At 35.7% G+C, this 21,334-nt stretch overlaps 1 protein-coding gene across 1 annotated transcript in view; it reads right to left on the bottom strand.

Annotated features, from left to right (window-relative positions):
• Window positions 1–18,003, bottom strand: part of LOC134744087 (sodium-independent sulfate anion transporter) — a 73,134-nt gene extending 55,131 nt beyond the window's left edge. Inside the window, exon 1 of the mRNA XM_063677765.1 lies at window positions 17,863–18,003. The gene's annotated coding sequence lies outside the window, so the exon portion shown is untranslated. The remainder of the gene's footprint in view (window positions 1–17,862) is intronic.
• Between the last annotated feature and the right edge of the window lie 3,331 nt (window positions 18,004–21,334).

Below are 21,334 nucleotides of genomic sequence, written 5' to 3' on the forward strand. Positions count from 1 at the left end.
AAAGCTCTTGACTTATATTTATCCTTAATGTTATAATTACTTTCCATATCTAGATGTGTATCACCATTAAAAAAAAAACAGAATCGTTCGGCCGCTAACTATTTTTCAGTTGCAATACCTATATTTAGCGAGGAAAGTCGGTTCTGAAAGCTTTTTTTGGAAAGCCTATAACAGCTGTGTACGATGACGTAAGTTTTGAAAGTGTCTTTGTTTCTAGAAGTTGGGTAAAATCGGTGATTTGTGTAGCTTTCGGCCGCTGACTCGGCCAATGGATATTTTTCGTAAAACAACTGAAAAGCGCGGTTATTGGGTTTGGAAAGCTTTGCCAAAAGCTCTTGATTTATATTTTTCCTTGATGTTATAATTACTTTCCATAAATAGATGTGTATCACCATTTAAAAAAAATATTTTTAAAATTGTTCCGCCGCTAACTATTTTTTAGTTGCAATACCTATATTTAGCGAGGAAAGTCGGTTCTGAAAGCTTTTTTGGGAAAGCCTATAACAGCTGTGTATGATGAAGTAAGTTTGAAAGTGTCTTTGTTTCTAGATGTTGGGTAAAATCGGTGATTTGTGTAGCTTTCGGCCGCTGACTAGGCCAGTGGATATTTTTCGTTAAACAACTGTGAAAAGCGCGGTTATTTGGTTTGGAAAGCTTTGACAAAAGCTCTTGATTTACAGTTTACATTGATGTAATAATTACTTTCCATATCTAGAAATTATTATCATTTAAAAAAATATTTTCAGAATCGTTCGGCCGCTAACTATTTTTCAGTTGCAATACCTATATTTAGCGAGGAAAGTCGGTTCTGAAAGCTTTTTTGGGAAAGCCTATAACAGCTGTGTATGATGAAGTAAGTTTGAAAGTGTCTTTGTTTCTAGAAGTTGGGTAAAATCGGTGATTTGTGTAGCTTTCGGCCGCTGACTCGGCCAATGGATATTTTTCGTAAAACAACTGTGGAATGCGCGTTTATTGGGTTTGGAAAGCTTTGACAAAAGCTCTTGATTTATATTTATCCTTGATGTTAAAATTACTTTCCATAATTCGATGTTTATAACAATTTAAAAAAAATATTTTCAGAATCGTTCGGCCGCTAACTATTTTTCAGTTGCAATACCTATATTTAGCAAGGAAAGTCGGTTCTAAAAGCTGTTTTTGGAAAGCCTATAACAGCTGTGTACGATGAAGTAAGTTTGAAAGTGTCTTTGTTTCTAGAAGTTGGGTAAAATCGGTGATTTGTGTAGCTTTGGGCCGCTGACTAGGCCAATGGATATTTTTCGTATAACAACTGTGGAAAGCGCGGTTATTGGGTTTAGAAAGCTTTGACAAAATATCTTGATTTATATTTATCCTTGATGTTATAATTACTTTCCATAATTAGATGTGTATCACAATTTAAAAAAAAAAAAACAGAATCGTTCGGCCGCTAACTATTTTTCAGTTGCAATACCTATATTTAGCGAGGAAAGTCGGTTCTGAAAGCTTTTTTTGGAAAGTCTATAACAGCTGTGTACGATGAAGTAAGTTTGAAAGTGTCTTTGTGTCTAGAAGTTGGGTAAAATCGGTGATTTATGTAGCTTTCGGCCGCTGACTCGGCCAATGGATATTTTTCGTAAAACAACTGTGAAAAGCGCGGTTATTGGGTTTGGAAAGCTTTGACAAGAGCTCTTGATTTATATTTATCCTTAATGTTATAATTACTTTCCATATCTAGATGTGTATCACCATTAAAAAAAAAATATTTTCAGAATCGTTCGGCCGCTAACTATTTTTCAGTTGCAATACCTATATTTAGCGAGGAAAGTCGGTTCTGAAAGCTTTTTTTGGAAAGTATATAACAGCTGTGTACGACGAAGTAAGTTTGAAAGTGTCTTTGTGTCTAGAAATTGGGTAAAATCGGTGATTTGTGTAGCTTTCGGCCGCTGACTCGGCCTATGGATATTTTTCGTAAAACAACTGTGAAAAGCGCGGTTATTGGGTTTGGAAAGCTTTGACAAGAGCTCTTGATTTATATTTATCCTTAATGTTTTAATTATTTTCCATATCTAGATGTGTATCACCATTTTAAAAAAAAATTTAGAATCGTTCGGCCGCTAACTATTTTTCAGTTGCAATACCTATATTTAGCGAGGAAAGTCGGTTCTGAAAGCTTTTTTGGGAAAGCCTATAACAGCTGTGTACAACGAAGTAAGTTTGAAAGTGTCTTTGTTTCTAGAAGTTGGGTAAAATCGGTGATTTGTGTAGCTTTCGGCCGCTGACTCGGCCAATGGATATTTTTCGTAAAACAACTGAAAAGCGCGGTTATTGGGTTTGGAAAGCTTTGCCAAAAGCTCTTGATTTATATTTTTCCTTGATGTTATAATTACTTTCCATAAATAGATGTGTATCACCATTTAAAAAAAATATTTTTAAAATTGTTCCGCCGCTAACTATTTTTTAGTTGCAATACCTTTATTTAGCGAGGAAAGTCGGTTCTGAAAGCTTTTTTGGGAAAGCCTATAACAGCTGTGTACAACGAAGTAAGTTTGAAAGTGTCTTTGTTTCTAGAAGTTGGGTAAAATCGGTGATTTGTGTAGCTTTCGACCGCTGACTCGGCCAATGGATATTTTTCGTAAAACAACTATGGAAAGCGCGTTTATTGGGTTTGGAAAGCTTTGACAAAAGCTCTTGATTTATATTTATCCTTGATGTTAAAATTACTTTCCATAATTCGATGTGTATCACAATTTAAAAAAAATATTTTCAGAATCGTTCGGCCGCTAACTATTTTTCAGTTGCAATACCTATATTTAGCAAGGAAAGTCGGTTCTAAAAGCTTTTTTTGGAAAGCCTATAACAGCTGTGTACGATGAAGTAAGTTTGAAAGTGTCTTTGTTTCTAGAAGTTGGGTAAAATCGGTGATTTGTGTAGCTTTCGGCCGCTGACTCGGCCAATGGATATTTTTCGTAAAACAACTGTGGAATGCGCGTTTATTGGGTTTGGAAAGCTTTGACAAAAGCTCTTGATTTATATTTATCCTTGATGTTAAAATTACTTTCCATAATTCGATGTGTATCACAATTTAAAAAAAATATTTTCAGAATCGTTCGGCCGCTAACTATTTTTCAGTTGCAATACCTATATTTAGCAAGGAAAGTCGGTTCTAAAAGCTTTTTTTGGAAAGCCTATAACAGCTGTGTACGATGAAGTAAGTTTGAAAGTGTCTTTGTTTCTAGAAGTAGGGTAAAATCGGTGATTTGTGTAGCTTTGGGCCGCTGACTCGGCCAATGGATATTTTTCGTATAACAACTGTGGAAAGCGCGGTTATTGGGTTTAGAAAGCTTTGACAAAATATCTTGATTTATATTTATCCTTGATGTTATAATTACTTTCCATAATTAGATGTGTATCACAATTTAAAAAAAAAACAGAATCGTTCGGCCGCTAACTATTTTTCAGTTGCAATACCTATATTTAGCAAGGAAAGTCGGTTCTAAAAGCTTTTTTTGGAAAGCCTATAACAGCTGTGTACGATGACGTAAGTTTGAAAGTGTCTTTGTTTCTAGAAGTTGGGTAAAATCGGTGATTTGTGTAGCTTTCGGCCGCTGACTCGGCCAATGGATATTTTTCGTAAAACAACTGAAAAGCGCGGTTATTGGGTTTGGAAAGCTTTGCCAAAAGCTCTTGATTTATATTTTTCCTTGATGTTATAATTACTTTCCATAAATAGATGTGTATCACCATTTAAAAAAAATATTTTTAAAATTGTTCCGCCGCTAACTATTTTTTAGTTGCAATACCTATATTTAGCGAGGAAAGTCGGTTCTGAAAGCTTTTTTGGGAAAGCCTATAACAGCTGTGTATGATGAAGTAAGTTTGAAAGTGTCTTTGTTTCTAGATGTTGGGTAAAATCGGTGATTTGTGTAGCTTTCGGCCGCTGACTAGGCCAGTGGATATTTTTCGTTAAACAACTGTGAAAAGCGCGGTTATTTGGTTTGGAAAGCTTTGACAAAAGCTCTTGATTTACAGTTTACATTGATGTAATAATTACTTTCCATATCTAGAAATTATTATCATTTAAAAAAATATTTTCAGAATCGTTCGGCCGCTAACTATTTTTCAGTTGCAATACCTATATTTAGCGAGGAAAGTCGGTTCTGAAAGCTTTTTTGGGAAAGCCTATAACAGCTGTGTATGATGAAGTAAGTTTGAAAGTGTCTTTGTTTCTAGAAGTTGGGTAAAATCGGTGATTTGTGTAGCTTTCGGCCGCTGACTCGGCCAATGGATATTTTTCGTAAAACAACTGTGGAATGCGCGTTTATTGGGTTTGGAAAGCTTTGACAAAAGCTCTTGATTTATATTTATCCTTGATGTTAAAATTACTTTCCATAATTCGATGTTTATAACAATTTAAAAAAAATATTTTCAGAATCGTTCGGCCGCTAACTATTTTTCAGTTGCAATACCTATATTTAGCAAGGAAAGTCGGTTCTAAAAGCTGTTTTTGGAAAGCCTATAACAGCTGTGTACGATGAAGTAAGTTTGAAAGTGTCTTTGTTTCTAGAAGTTGGGTAAAATCGGTGATTTGTGTAGCTTTGGGCCGCTGACTCGGCCAATGGATATTTTTCGTATAACAACTGTGGAAAGCGCGGTTATTGGGTTTAGAAAGCTTTGACAAAATATCTTGATTTATATTTATCCTTGATGTTATAATTACTTTCCATAATTAGATGTGTATCACAATTTAAAAAAAAAAAAACAGAATCGTTCGGCCGCTAACTATTTTTCAGTTGCAATACCTATATTTAGCGAGGAAAGTCGGTTCTGAAAGCTTTTTTTGGAAAGTCTATAACAGCTGTGTACGATGAAGTAAGTTTGAAAGTGTCTTTGTGTCTAGAAGTTGGGTAAAATCGGTGATTTATGTAGCTTTCGGCCGCTGACTCGGCCAATGGATATTTTTCGTAAAACAACTGTGAAAAGCGCGGTTATTGGGTTTGGAAAGCTTTGACAAGAGCTCTTGATTTATATTTATCCTTAATGTTATAATTACTTTCCATATCTAGATGTGTATCACCATTAAAAAAAAAATATTTTCAGAATCGTTCGGCCGCTAACTATTTTTCAGTTGCAATACCTATATTTAGCGAGGAAAGTCGGTTCTGAAAGCTTTTTTTGGAAAGTATATAACAGCTGTGTACGACGAAGTAAGTTTGAAAGTGTCTTTGTGTCTAGAAATTGGGTAAAATCGGTGATTTGTGTAGCTTTCGGCCGCTGACTCGGCCTATGGATATTTTTCGTAAAACAACTGTGAAAAGCGCGGTTATTGGGTTTGGAAAGCTTTGACAAGAGCTCTTGATTTATATTTATCCTTAATGTTTTAATTATTTTCCATATCTAGATGTGTATCACCATTTTAAAAAAAAATTTAGAATCGTTCGGCCGCTAACTATTTTTCAGTTGCAATACCTATATTTAGCGAGGAAAGTCGGTTCTGAAAGCTTTTTTGGGAAAGCCTATAACAGCTGTGTACAACGAAGTAAGTTTGAAAGTGTCTTTGTTTCTAGAAGTTGGTTAAAATCGGTGATTTGTGTAGCTTTCGACCGCTGACTCGGCCAATGGATATTTTTCGTAAAACAACTATGGAAAGCGCGTTTATTGGGTTTGGAAAGCTTTGACAAAAGCTCTTGATTTATATTTATCCTTGATGTTAAAATTACTTTCCATAATTCGATGTGTATCACAATTAAAAAAAAATATTTTCAGAATCGTTCGGCCGCTAACTATTTTTCAGTTGCAATACCTATATTTAGCAAGGAAAGTCGGTTCTAAAAGCTTTTTTTGGAAAGCCTATAACAGCTGTGTACGATGAAGTAAGTTTGAAAGTGTCTTTGTTTCTAGAAGTTGGGTAAAATCGGTGATTTGTGTAGCTTTCGGCCGCTGACTCGGCCAATGGATATTTTTCGTAAAACAACTGTGGAATGCGCGTTTATTGGGTTTGGAAAGCTTTGACAAAAGCTCTTGATTTATATTTATCCTTGATGTTAAAATTACTTTCCATAATTCGATGTGTATCACAATTTAAAAAAAATATTTTCAGAATCGTTCGGCCGCTAACTATTTTTCAGTTGCAATACCTATATTTAGCAAGGAAAGTCGGTTCTAAAAGCTTTTTTTGGAAAGCCTATAACAGCTGTGTACGATGAAGTAAGTTTGAAAGTGTCTTTGTGTCTAGAAGTTGGGTAAAATCGGTGATTTATGTAGCTTTCGGCCGCTGACTCGGCCAATGGATATTTTTCGTAAAACAACTGAAAAGCGCGGTTATTGGGTTTGGAAAGCTTTGCCAAAAGCTCTTGATTTATATTTTTCCTTGATGTTATAATTACTTTCCATAAATAGATGTGTATCACCATTTAAAAAAAATATTTTTAAAATTGTTCCGCCGCTAACTATTTTTTAGTTGCAATACCTATATTTAGCGAGGAAAGTCGGTTCTGAAAGCTTTTTTGGGAAAGCCTATAACAGCTGTGTATGACGAAGTAAGTTTGAAAGTGTCTTTGTTTCTAGATGTTGGGTAAAATCGGTGATTTGTGTAGCTTTCGGCCGCTGACTAGGCCAGTGGATATTTTTCGTTAAACAACTGTGAAAAGCGCGGTTATTTGGTTTGGAAAGCTTTGACAAAAGCTCTTGATTTACAGTTTACATTGATGTAATAATTACTTTCCATATCTAGAAATTATTATCATTTAAAAAAATATTTTCAGAATCGTTCGGCCGCTAACTATTTTTCAGTTGCAATACCTATATTTAGCGAGGAAAGTCGGTTCTGAAAGCTTTTTTGGGAAAGCCTATAACAGCTGTGTATGATGAAGTAAGTTTGAAAGTGTCTTTGTTTCTAGAAGTTGGGTAAAATCGGTGATTTGTGTAGCTTTCGGCCGCTGACTCGGCCAATGGATATTTTTCGTAAAACAACTGTGGAATGCGCGTTTATTGGGTTTGGAAAGCTTTGACAAAAGCTCTTGATTTATATTTATCCTTGATGTTAAAATTACTTTCCATAATTCGATGTGTATCACAATTTAAAAAAAATATTTTCAGAATCGTTCGGCCGCTAACTATTTTTCAGTTGCAATACCTATATTTAGCAAGGAAAGTCGGTTCTAAAAGCTTTTTTTGGAAAGCCTATAACAGCTGTGTACGATGAAGTAAGTTTGAAAGTGTCTTTGTTTCTGGAAGTTGGGTAAAATCGGTGATTTGTGTAGCTTTGGGCCGCTGACTCGGCCAATGGATATTTTTCGTATAACAACTGTGGAAAGCGCGGTTATTGGGTTTAGAAAGCTTTGACAAAATATCTTGATTTATATTTATCCTTGATGTTATAATTACTTTCCATAATTAGATGTGTATCACAATTTAAAAAAAAAAAACAGAATCGTTCGGCCGCTAACTATTTTTCAGTTGCAATACCTATATTTAGCGAGGAAAGTCGGTTCTGAAAGCTTTTTTTGGAAAGTCTATAACAGCTGTGTACGATGAAGTAAGTTTGAAAGTGTCTTTGTGTCTAGAAGTTGGGTAAAATCGGTGATTTATGTAGCTTTCGGCCGCTGACTCGGCCAATGGATAGTTTTCGTAAAACAACTCTGAAAAGCGCGGTTATTGGGTTTGGAAAGCTTTGACAAAAGCTCTTAATTTATATTTATCCTTAATGTTATAATTACTTTCCATATCTAGATGTGTATCACCATTAAAAAAAAAAAATATTTTCAGAATCGTTCGGCCGCTAACTATTTTTCAGTTGCAATACCTATATTTAGCGAGGAAAGTCGGTTCTGAAAGCTTTTTTTGGAAAGTATATAACAGCTGTGTACGACGAAGTAAGTTTGAAAGTGTCTTTGTGTCTAGAAATTGGGTAAAATCGGTGATTTGTGTAGCTTTCGGCCGCTGACTCGGCCTATGGATATTTTTCGTAAAACAACTGTGAAAATCGCGGTTATTGGGTTTGGAAAGCTTTGACAAGAGCTCTTGATTTATATTTATCCTTAATGTTATAATTATTTTCCATATCTAGATGTGTATCACCATTTAAAAAAAAAAATTTCAGAATCGTTCGGCCGCTAACTATTTTTCAGTTGCAATACCTATATTTAGCGAGGAAAGTCGGTTCTGAAAGCTTTTTTGGGAAAGCCTATAACAGCTGTGTATGATGAAGTAAGTTTGAAAGTGTCTTTGTTTCTAGAAGTTGGGTAAAATCGGTGATTTGTGTAGCTTTCGGCCGCTGACTCGGCCAATGGATATTTTTCGTAAAACAACTGTGGAATGCGCGTTTATTGGGTTTGGAAAGCTTTGACAAAAGCTCTTGATTTATATTTATCCTTGATGTTAAAATTACTTTCCATAATTCGATGTGTATCACAATTTAAAAAAAATATTTTCAGAATCGTTCGGCCGCTAACTATTTTTCAGTTGCAATACCTATATTTAGCAAGGAAAGTCGGTTCTAAAAGCTTTTTTTGGAAAGCCTATAACAGCTGTGTACGATGAAGTAAGTTTGAAAGTGTCTTTGTTTCTGGAAGTTGGGTAAAATCGGTGATTTGTGTAGCTTTGGGCCGCTGACTCGGCCAATGGATATTTTTCGTATAACAACTGTGGAAAGCGCGGTTATTGGGTTTAGAAAGCTTTGACAAAATATCTTGATTTATATTTATCCTTGATGTTATAATTACTTTCCATAATTAGATGTGTATCACAATTTAAAAAAAAAAAAACAGAATCGTTCGGCCGCTAACTATTTTTCAGTTGCAATACCTATATTTAGCGAGGAAAGTCGGTTCTGAAAGCTTTTTTTGGAAAGTCTATAACAGCTGTGTACGATGAAGTAAGTTTGAAAGTGTCTTTGTGTCTAGAAGTTGGGTAAAATCGGTGATTTATGTAGCTTTCGGCCGCTGACTCGGCCAATGGATAGTTTTCGTAAAACAACTCTGAAAAGCGCGGTTATTGGGTTTGGAAAGCTTTGACAAAAGCTCTTAATTTATATTTATCCTTAATGTTATAATTACTTTCCATATCTAGATGTGTATCACCATTAAAAAAAAAAATATTTTCAGAATCGTTCGGCCGCTAACTATTTTTCAGTTGCAATACCTATATTTAGCGAGGAAAGTCGGTTCTGAAAGCTTTTTTTGGAAAGTATATAACAGCTGTGTACGACGAAGTAAGTTTGAAAGTGTCTTTGTGTCTAGAAATTGGGTAAAATCGGTGATTTGTGTAGCTTTCGGCCGCTGACTCGGCCTATGGATATTTTTCGTAAAACAACTGTGAAAATCGCGGTTATTGGGTTTGGAAAGCTTTGACAAGAGCTCTTGATTTATATTTATCCTTAATGTTATAATTATTTTCCATATCTAGATGTGTATCACCATTTAAAAAAAAAATTTCAGAATCGTTCGGCCGCTAACTATTTTTCAGTTGCAATACCTATATTTAGCGAGGAAAGTCGGTTCTGAAAGCTTTTTTGGGAAAGCCTATAACAGCTGTGTACAACGAAGTAAGTTTGAAAGTGTCTTTGTTTCTAGAAGTTGGGTAAAATCGGTGATTTGTGTAGCTTTTACCGCTGACTCGGCCAATGGATATTTTTCGTAAAACAACTATGGAAAGCGCGTTTATTGGGTTTGGAAAGCTTTGACAAAAGCTCTTGATTTATATTTATCCTTGATGTTAAAATTACTTTCCATAATTACATGTGTATCACAATTTAAAAAAAATATTTTCAGAATCGTTCGGCCGCTAACTATTTTTCAGTTGCAATACCTATATTTAGCGAGGAAAGTCGGTTCTGAAAGCTTTTTTGGGAAAGCCTATAACAGCTGTGTATGATGAAGTAAGTTTGAAAGTGTCTTTATTTCTAGAAGTTGGGTAAAATCGGTGATTTCTGTAGCTTTCGGCCGCTGACTAGGCCAGTGGATATTTTTCGTTAAACAACTGTGAAAAGCGCGGTTATTGGGTTTGGAAAGCTTTGACAAAAGCTCTTGATTTACAGTTTACATTGATGTAATAATTACTTTCCATATCTAGAAATTATTATCATTTAAAAAAATATTTTCAGAATCGTTCCGCCGCTAACGATTTTTCTTTTGCAATATCTATATTTAGCGAGGAAAGTCGGTTCGGAAAGCTTTTTTCGAAAGCTTATGACAGCTATGTACGTTGAAGTAAGTATGAAAGTGTCTTTATTTCTAGAAGTTGGGTAAAATTGGTGATTTGTGAAGCTTTCGGCCGCTGACTCGGCCAATGGATAGTTTTCGTGTAACAACTCTGAAAAGCGCGGTTAATTGGTTTTAAAAGCTTTGATAAAAGCTTTTTATTTCTGTAAATAATATATTTGAAGCGTTTTTGTGTCTAAAAATGCGTTTATAGTAGGTTTGTATAGTACATTATGTCGGGATCTTTGATACCTAGTTGGTTAAATGTATCCTGATATGTTATTAATAGGATGATGCCTCACTTTTTCCTTCACTTTTGACCATTTAATATCCGACTTAAGCTCTTTTTAATAGAAATGCACAAGTAAAAAATGTTGACTTCTTAATTTGGTCGGGTTATCGTTGGCCGATAACTTTGGCCGCTAACTTCACACCGGTCGCACAGTCAACGAAATTAACATTTTGTTACACAATACAATTTATTAATATATTATACACAATCTCTGTGCCAACAGCCGTCTTCTTTTAAAAACGGGACCCTATTACTAAGACACCTCTGTCCGTTTGTCTGTCACCAGGCTGTATCTCATGAACCGTGATAGCTAGACAGTTCAAATTTTCACAGATGATGTATTTCTGTTGCCGCTATAACAACAAATACTAAAAACAGAATAATATTAATATTGAAGTGGGGCTCCCATACAACAAACGTAATTTTTATTCCGTTTTCTGCTTAATGGTATGGAATCCTTCGTGAGCAAGTCCGACTCGCACTTGGCCCGTTTTCTAATACCTAGAGTAATTCTAATACATCTATGGCAATCAAATATATTTTTATTCTAATTATTTTTATTTATTTATTAGTAATTTTTATTAATTGTCGGGCGAGCAATGGAGTCTCTGGGAATAAAAACCTATTTTTTAAAGAATATGAGTCCAATATATACAATATAAATCCAGTGGTTATTGGCCTTAACAATATTATTAACTGTAGTTAATTTACAGTGAGGTAATTAAAAAAGATTGTGTATGATAAAAAAATCTACAAAAGAATACAGACATTACATACCTATATAAATAAAACTGTAAGTAGATAGTAGTAAGTAGATACTAATTATTTTATCATCAAAACGCACACACACACAATCAACAGTTGTATCACAATGCGTTAAGAAACATTTTCGCAAATATTCGCGACACGTGTACCGCGGCGGCGCGTTTGACGCGAACTGTACCGGCGTGTGCGCAGGTCGCGCTACGATATTGACTAACTATTAAACATTACATCAGGGGACATTCCGATTGATTAACGAACGCGGGACTCATTTAACTAGTGTGGTGTTCGATAGCTAAGGATATTCAGATGGATGGATGGATTCACACATTCATTCATTCAAAGGGTAAAAACGGGACCCTATTACTAAGGGCCTGGCCACATGTACGCGGTGCGACGTCGCCGACGCAACGCGGCGCGTTTTGCAGTGCCGCCGCCGCAACGCAGAAATCTGCGGCGCCGCTCGCCGCAACGCAAAATCTGGCGGTGCGTCGTGCGACGCCGCGCGCGGTACCGCAAAACGGTGCGCGGCGCCGCCCGCCGCAACGCAAAATCTTGCGGTGCGTCGTGCGTCGCCGCGCGCGGTGTCGCAAAGCGTTGCGCGTCGCCGCGCGCGGTGCCGCCCGCCGCAACGCAAAAATTTGGCGGTGCGACTTGCGGTGCCGCGTCCGTCGTCGCGGCACCGCATGCGGCGCCGCGCTGCATAAGTAGTAAAGAATTCGACTACCAGTGTTTGGCTGTTATTAATGAAAATTATTTCATTAATAAAAAGTTACATTACAAGGTAGTAGGTTGGGACTTCCTTTTAAGTATATTATACCTGTATCAGGAAGCCCCGCTCCTCCGTAGCAACAAGTAGTTTTTAGTTTAACAAAAGCAGAAAGAAAACTTAAGCTAATACCATTTTATCTACATTAAATGTGTGTGTGTGTGTGTGTGTGTGTGTGTGTGTGTGTGAAGCAAATAAGAAGCAATTGAAAAGAAAATTTTGGGTAAACCCATGTCTTCATGTCATGAATGAAGATGGATATCATTTCAAAAGAAAATACGAGGCATTGAAGATGACTGAAAATAAATTTTATAACTATTTTCGAATGTCTGTGCCGTATTTTGAAGAACTTTTAAGCAAAATATCGCCTCTAATAAAGAAGAAACACATATTTAGAAGACCCGTTGGGCCTCTGGAGATGTTGGGAATAACAATAAGGTAAGAAATCATAACTATTTTTGTATGTAAATTATTTTTATTCTCTAGACCATAATTATTAGGTAATTATAAATAGGTAAATATAAAAAAACATGTAGGTATGTCTTTTTGCAAAATCAACATGATATAAGATTGCCTTTGTTAGGTATATAAAATATGTTTATACTTGTGGCTAACTAAATCGACAACTTTTATTTTTAAATCATCATTTTTTTATATACCTGCTAACATGACTATAATTAACTTTTTTTTTAATTACAGTTTTTTGTATAATTGTTTTACGAAAATCAAAAACTTCCATGAAATTACAGTGGAACCTCGATAAGGCGAATTCCTCGTTAACGCGAAATAAAATGCCAATGCCTTTCCCTTTCCTTCATAGTCGAAAACCTCCATAACTCGAAATATTTAACCTCACAAGACGAAGTCACCAACTATTCCCTTCACGACTATAACTCGAAAAAGATATAAAGATTGCACTTTCTCCGTTTCTACAATTACGCCTCTTTAACACTAATAATTTTTCGTGCGTTTTACCTCTGTAACTCGAATCCTCTTTAAAACGAACAAAAACCCACAAGAACCTCTCTAAGTCGGTGTCCTCTACAAGAGGAATCCTCTTCGTTAGCACGTATTTTTTGGCATTTCCCATGAGATTCGTGCTATCGAGGTTCCACTATATAATTATAACTGTAATCGTTAGGTACAGAAAATCACAACTATGTAGTTTATAATTCTAAAAATAATACCACCACCATTTTACAAAAGCTTAAGTATAATTAAATAATTATACAAATTTGTAATCACAATTAAGTCAACGTTCCATAAATAATAATATACTATAGATAGGTATATATTTTTTTAAATCAACAATATGGTTCTAATGATTACTCACTAATTCACCAACTGTCATACAGGCTTAATATATCTTAGAAAAAATCAACAACAATCACAAACAGCTTTACTTACAAGTCAACATTTCAAAAATAATTTACACGCCTTTAGAGATAATGACAATCAGGTCGTGTTCTAAAATTCTAAAATTAATACCGCCACCATTTTACAAAATAATATTTTTTTCTTTTTTTTAATACTTAATACGAAAGTGGAGGACCCGCGCGAAATCGCCGTTTCATACAAACGTGTAGTCCTGATTTTCCTCTCTGGTTATTAACATTGTTGAAAATATTTTGACACAATTTGTTGTCTAGCTGTGCCCCTATGTACTGTACCCCCACAACCTGATTGTCATTGTCTTAGAGGCGTGTAAATTATTTTTGGATGTTGACTTGTAAAGATGTTTGTGGACTCGACTGTACCTATATGAAAACTGTATTTTTTTTCTAATATGAAAGTTGGTGAATTAGTAAGTAGTTATTATGGCCATATTTATATAAACGATTGTTGATTTTTATAAGATATATACCTATATAATATTATTATTATTCTAATGTTTGCTTGTACAAATGTTTGTGAACTCGACTGTACCTATATGAAAACATTGAAAACTGTTGATTTTTTTCTAAGATACCTATATTAAGCCTGTATGAAAGTTGGTGAATTAGCAAGTATTCATTATAGCCATATTTATATAAGCGATAGTTGATTTATATAATATACATATATTCAAATTGTAATTACAGATTTGCAAAATTATTAAAATATACTCAAGAGCAAAGGGGTCGGCCGCTAATCCATACAAACGTACTCCCCATTTTCCTCTCTAGATATTAACATTATGGAAAAGATTTTTTCATAATTTGATGTATATATATTAACCATAGGGGGCATAGCTATACAACAAATTGTGTCAAAATATTTTCAACAATGTTAATAACCAGAGAGGAAAATCAGGACTACACGTTTGTATGAAACGGCGATTTCGCGCGGGTCCTCCACTTTCGTATTAAGTATTAAAAAAAAGAAAAAAATATTATTTTGTAAAATGGTGGCGGTATTAATTTTAGAATTTTAGAACACGACCTGATTGTCATTATCTCTAAAGCCGTGTAAATTATTTTTGGAATGTTGACTTGTAGATAAACGATTGTTGATTTAAAAAAAATATATACCTATATATAGTATATTATTATTTATGGAACGTTGACTTAATTGTGATTACAAATTTGTATAATTATTTAATTATACTTAAGCTTTTGTAAAATGGTGGTGGTATTATTTTTAGAATTATAAAGTACATAGTTGTGATTTTCTGTACCTAACGATTACAGTTATAATTATATAGTGGAACCTCGATAGCACGAATCTCATGGGAAATGCCAAAAAGTACGTGCTAACGAAGAGGATTCCTCTTGTAGAGGACACCGACTTAGAGAGGTTCTTGTGGGTTTTTATTCGTTTTAAAGAGGATTCGAGTTACAGAGGTAAAACGCACGAAAAATTATTAGTGTTAAAGAGGCGTAATTGTAGAAACGGAGAAAGTGCAATCTTTATATCTTTTTCGAGTTATAGTCGTGAAGGGAATAGTTGGTGACTTCGTCTTGTGAGGTTAAATATTTCGAGTTATGGAGGTTTTCGACTATGAAGGAAAGGGAAAGGCATTGGCATTTTATTTCGCGTTAACGAGGAATTCGCCTTATCGAGGTTCCACTGTAATTTCATGGAAGTTTTTGATTTTCGTAAAACAATTATACAAAAAACTGTAATTAAAAAAAAAGTTAATTATAGTCATGTTAGCAGGTATATAAAAAAATGATGATTTAAAAATAAAAGTTGTCGATTTAGTTAGCCACAAGTATAAACATATTTTATATACCTAACAAAGGCAATCTTATATCATGTTGATTTTGCAAAAAGACATATACCTACATGTTTTTTTATATTTACCTATTTATAATTACCTAATAATTATGGTCTAGAGAATAAAAATAATTTACATACAAAAATAGTTATGATTTCTTACCTTATTGTTATTCCCAACATCTCCAGAGGCCCAACGGGTCTTCTAAATATGTGTTTCTTCTTTATTAGAGGCGATATTTTGCTTAAAAGTTCTTCAAAATACGGCACAGACATTCGAAAATAGTTATAAAATTTATTTTCAGTCATCTTCAATGCCTCGTATTTTCTTTTGAAATGATATCCATCTTCATTCATGACATGAAGACATGGGTTTACCCAAAATTTTCTTTTCAATTGCTTCTTATTTCTGCGCCTTCTTAATAACAGCCAAACACTGGTAGTCGAATTCTTTACTACTTATGCAGCGCGGCGCCGCATGCGGTGCCGCGACGACGGACGCGGCACCGCAAGTCGCACCGCCAAATTTTTGCGTTGCGGCGGGCGGCACCGCGCGCGGCGACGCGCAACGCTTTGCGACACCGCGCGCGGCGACGCACGACGCACCGCAAGATTTTGCGTTGCGGCGGGCGGCGCCGCGCACCGTTTTGCGGTACCGCGCGCGGCGTCGCACGACGCACCGCCAGATTTTGCGTTGCGGCGAGCGGCGCCGCAGATTTCTGCGTTGCGGCGGCGGCACCGCAAAACGCGCCGCGTTGCGTCGGCGACGTCGCACCGCGTACATGTGGCCAGGCCCTAAGACTCCGTCCGTCCGTCTGTCCGCCCGTCTGTCTGTCTGTCTGTCTGTCACCAGGCTGTATCTCATGAACTGTGATAGCTAGACAGTTGAAATTTTCACAGATGATGTATTTCTGTTGCCGCTATAACAACAAATACTAAAAACAGAATAATATAAATATTTAAATGGGGCTCCCATACAACAAACGTGATTTTTTTTGCTGTTTTTTTCCGTAATGGTACGGAACCCTTCGTGCGCGAGTCCGACTCGCACTTAGCTGGTTTTTTTAATAGCTTACTATTGATATTAATGGCGGTTCCATGTTAATATGTATGTATTAATTCTTACCTTTGTGCCGTTTTTAAGCCAAAGGTACTGTCATTTGTAAGGGCCTCAAAACGGTATTGCCCTACATAATTCATAATGATATAAACCGGCCTTAACATTAGTGATCGGCAATGTGGTACCGTTACCACAAAGATGTCACAAATACCCATACGGCGTATATAGTCCCGTATGGCAGAAAGCATAAAACTTGGCAGCATGCGTATCAGATTAGTTTATTTATTGTTAAAAAATATTTTACAGGTTACACAGGTACATTTGAAATATGACAGTTTATACAATTAAATATGATAGATAAAATACATTGGTCAGAGTTTACAATTTCTTAAATAATGATCGTGCAATAGTTGTCAATACAATAATATTTTAAATAATCTCTTTCATAAAATCATCAACAGAGTAACATGCGTGGTCTAGGAGTTAACTGCTATTTAAGTTTTTTAGTAAATATTGAATCGCTTTCTGTAAATTTAATGTCATTAGGAATTTTGTTGTTTATTTTTGGCCCGATAACACTGAGAGACTTTCGGGCCTTCGCGAGTCGTTGAGTAGGAGCGATTAGCATGGGCATTCTGTCTGTGTCGCAGATACAGGTTTTTTTGTATGCTTCAAGGTTTGTTCTAACGTATTTGCATGCTTCTAATATAAGGTCAGATGGCAGTCGTTTTCGTAAAAACTAGTGCCTACGTCACTTTTTGGGGTTAGTTGTCAAGCGAACCCCAGGCTCCCATGAGCCGTGGCTAAATGCCGGGATAACGCGAGGAAGAAGAAGAAATAGTCTTTTGCAACCCCCCATGTAAGACTATGCAGGGGGTGACTTGACTTGTCCCTGCAATTATTCCAATATCACAATCAGAACCAAAGATAGATATAACTCCGTAATAGATGGATACAGTCTAAGGAAAAAACGTGCCTCGAAAATCAAGAAAATTTGATTCTCGTTCAGAGGGCGCTACTAGTTTTGGCCTACAGTCGTATAGATGGCGTTGACGGTTTCGTTTGTTATTTAACAACTTTAACGCATATCAGTGAAAGAACATGGGTCAAAATCATAAAAATAATTAATGCAAATAAAAAAAATCATTTATCTATATTTAAATACATTCTATCGTATTTTTATAAATCTTCATTTTTAGTTTTAAAATGTGTCGACAGATGACAGTGAATTTACTGGGGTTACAAAATTTACTATGACAGTACCGCTCTAGTATAAGTTACTCTATGATCAGAACTAATAATATTGAGAATGAGAAACAATTTGCGTTATAGGTAGGTACTTCCAATACTAGATTCACATTTATTTGACAAGATACACATATATAATTGCTGCAAGCTCATTTGACCTATTTTCAGCTAAAACTGCACATTTACTGTACCAAAATACTCAAATACCTACTTCTATAATGCGAAAGTATAGTTTGGTGTATCAAGAAGTACTATTTATTCAAGCCATCCCTACCCAAGTTTTACACTTAAACATAGAACTAATTACATAAACTGTTTCTTAACAACTGTAGGTTTAAACAAAAAAATTGCCACTCACCTGCTTCCTCCGAATGTCAGCAATTCAATTATAAAACATTATCCACTTTATTAAGTCACTAATTAATATTAAAGTTCGATTTAACGAGAAATATTTACTTCACGTCGAGAAGTGGATCTCACGTATTCGTAAACATTTTTGTATCAAGTCAACGTCAAGCATACGTCAAATCACTCTGACAGCTGACACTGACAGCTAAGCTGCTACTGAGTCCGTATTAAGCTAACGGTTTTTCGTTAAGTAGCTATAGTTGGTCAAACCAAATTATCACTAAATAAGAACAAAAAAAACTATACTCATCCCTTTCTTTTGGGTGCTAGTACTAGTGAAAGACAAATATAGTATGATTTTCTCAGTCTATGTTTGAAATAAGACAGTCATTTGACAAACTAAAGGTAACAAGTTTTTTTTTTATTGTCGATAAGAATTAGAAGATGGATTACTTTATTAATACCAAAGATAGATATAACTCCGTAATAGATGGATACAGTCTAAGGAAAAAACGTGCCTCGAAAATCAAGAAAATTTGATTCTCGTTCAGAGGGCGCTACTAGTTTTGGCCTACAGTCGTATAGATTGCGTTGACGGTTTCGTTCGTTATTTAACAATTTTAACGCATATCAGTGAAAGAACATGGGTCAAAATCATAAAAATAATTATTGCAACTAAAAAAAATCATTTATCTATATTTAAATACATTCTATCGTATTTTTATAAATCTTCATTTTTAGTTTTAAAGTGTGTCGACAGATGGCAGTGAATTTACTGGGGTTACAAAATTTACTATGACAGTACCGCTCTAGTATAAGTTACTCTATGTTAATACTTACCCGTAATATTACCCTACAGATCTCAACATTCCTTGTCAACATAACTTTGGCAGTGATTCATTCGTAGCAAACGCGGTATCTAGGTAAGTATAGTTTGTCAAAGGCCTGTCTTATTTCAAACATAGACAGAGAGAATCATACTATAGTTGGTCAAGCAAATCTTTTCAGTAGAAAAAATCGCGGGTTAGCAACACTACGTTTGAATGGGGTTGGCCGGTCGAATTGTTTATTAGCAGATGGCGCCAGTATAGCTTGCCCTGTGAGTTTCTAGAATTGTGTCAAATTTTTTGTTTTTTTAATACACCTGGACTGCACCAACTTTTGTAATGTCCACAGAAAAGACGCCGGTTTTCCCTAACATTTTTGACTCGGTTTGCATTTCCCGATTTAACTCCGGTGGTCTGGTTTTTTATGGTTCCGTACCCAAAGGGTAAAAACGGGACCCTATTTCTAAGACTCCGCTGTCCGTCTGTCAGTCTGCCTGTTTGTCACCAGGCTGTACCTCATGAACCGTGATAGCTAGACAGTTGAAATTTTCACAGATGATGTATTTCTGTTGCCGCTATAACAACAAATACTAAAAAATACGGAACCCTCGGTGCGCGAGTCCGACTCGCACTTGGCCGGTTTTTATTTGGATTGACATAACAGGTCATCCTCGCGGGCCGTATCCATTTGAAAAGCTTTTTCACCAAAACGTTTCGTCAACATTTGAGAACGCGAAGTCAAAAGGATTTTCCTGTGACGGTTAATTCTATTTACAGAATTTTATTCGGTTAAAATAGAGGCTCGGTTTTATTTGACTCGTGTGGTCAAAATAAAATGTTATTTTTACCGCTAAGGTTAGAAGACACGTTTAGTACCTCTATGTACGATGAATGTGACGATCGAATTCAACTGAAATTACGTGGCTCCTTCCATCCCTTGCTTACATTCCTTTCCGACAGGAAAGGACTCAATACTAACCAATACTAACGCTGACTGTGATACTAACATTTAGCGCCATCTATGATATCGATTTGACAATAATTATAGGGCCTTAAAGCCGTAACACTCCATCGCACCGCACCAAGGTCAATGTGCGACGCACCCATAAGTAAGAGCGAGAAGGAGATATCGCTTACGGCTTTTAGAGATGGGAGGGCATGCTAACCATGCAATCAAATTTTTGTCCAGTCAGCATCAATAGTACCTAGCGTGTGAAACAACGCGCCAAAAGTATCTGCCACCCTCGAATACTTTTCCAATAGTTATTTTCGATACAAGTGCGGAAAAGAGGAAATTCGAAACGAGTGGCGATAAATTAAAACACGACCGCAGGCAGTTTTAAATAGACATGAGTTGCGAATTACCTATTCGCACGTGTATCGAACAACGTTTTACAGTACATATGGCCCTTTAAACTTTCGACATATGCACAAAAAGTGCACTCTACGCACTAGTGCGAGAAAGTAGCACCATATGTACTGTAAATATAACTATTCATCGAATATCGACAGTTCGCGTTCAAAAGTATTTGCATTTTTTTTAAATTAAAGATAAATATCTCTTTTTGTTATGAATAACTTACGCATTAGAATACTTTTGACGCTTAGTCTGTTTCGTTACTTTTGATGCAAACTGTCTAACGCACGTAAAATGTCTGTTATTTTTTTATTTGAAAATACACTGCACCACACAGACCGAAAATAAATTGCGAGACATTCACGCCGGCATTTGTCACCCTAGACCCTCTCATGGGAAATTGTGCTCATATTGTAGGGGCTAATCCGCGACGAGAATTCATCGGGTTCTAACGTGGCCCTTATCACGACGCTCACTATACATCTACCCACTTTATTTCTTTTCTTACTAATCCTTTGATGAAAAGCTTTCAAATCCAAGCACATTTTTGTAGCAAAGCAACAATTTTTTCCAAGGACGATTTTCACGGTGGCAGGATTTCGGAGAAATCGTTTGCTTTCAAGTAATTTTCGGATACGAATAATACAAGTTGATTCATAAGCCTTGATCAAAAGTACCTATGTGTGTGTACCTACGTTTAGTATAAACACTTAAGAATATTAAAAAATCAGTAAACGTAGTTTGTTATAATTTTTTTAACACATTTACCGAGTCTTATGGTTACCCTACATGTTACAAAGAACTGTCACGGACTCTTAGCAGTCATTATAGCATACATAAGTATGCTAGTTTCAAGGTATTTATAGTTTGTCAAAGGACTGTCTCATTTCAAACATAGACAGAGAGACTCATACTATCTTTGTCTTACACTAGTACTAGCACCCAAAAGAAAAGGATGAGTATAGTTTTTTTTTTGTTCTTATTTACTGCCAATTTGGTTAATTGACCAACTATATCTATGGGCTATAGTTGCCCGTAATAAAGTTATTTTTTTCATTCATTCAATAACATCGCATAGGGAAATTCGTACCAATAACTATTCGATACGTTCCTAGCAAGTCATAACTATACTTCAGTTTTTACACACGCTTCGTTATGCAATATAATAATCGCAGCTGCAGTCACAGTTTGTGAAAACAGAAAGTACCGGGCGTGTGTCTGTTATGGAATTGAGAGATTTAATTAATTGCCTGATAATTGATGTCAAGCAAATCTGAAATTGAATGATTGCTATTACT

Source organism: Cydia strobilella, chromosome 9 (assembly GCF_947568885.1).
Source record: "Cydia strobilella chromosome 9, ilCydStro3.1, whole genome shotgun sequence".
NCBI classification, from domain to species: domain Eukaryota; kingdom Metazoa; phylum Arthropoda; class Insecta; order Lepidoptera; family Tortricidae; genus Cydia; species Cydia strobilella.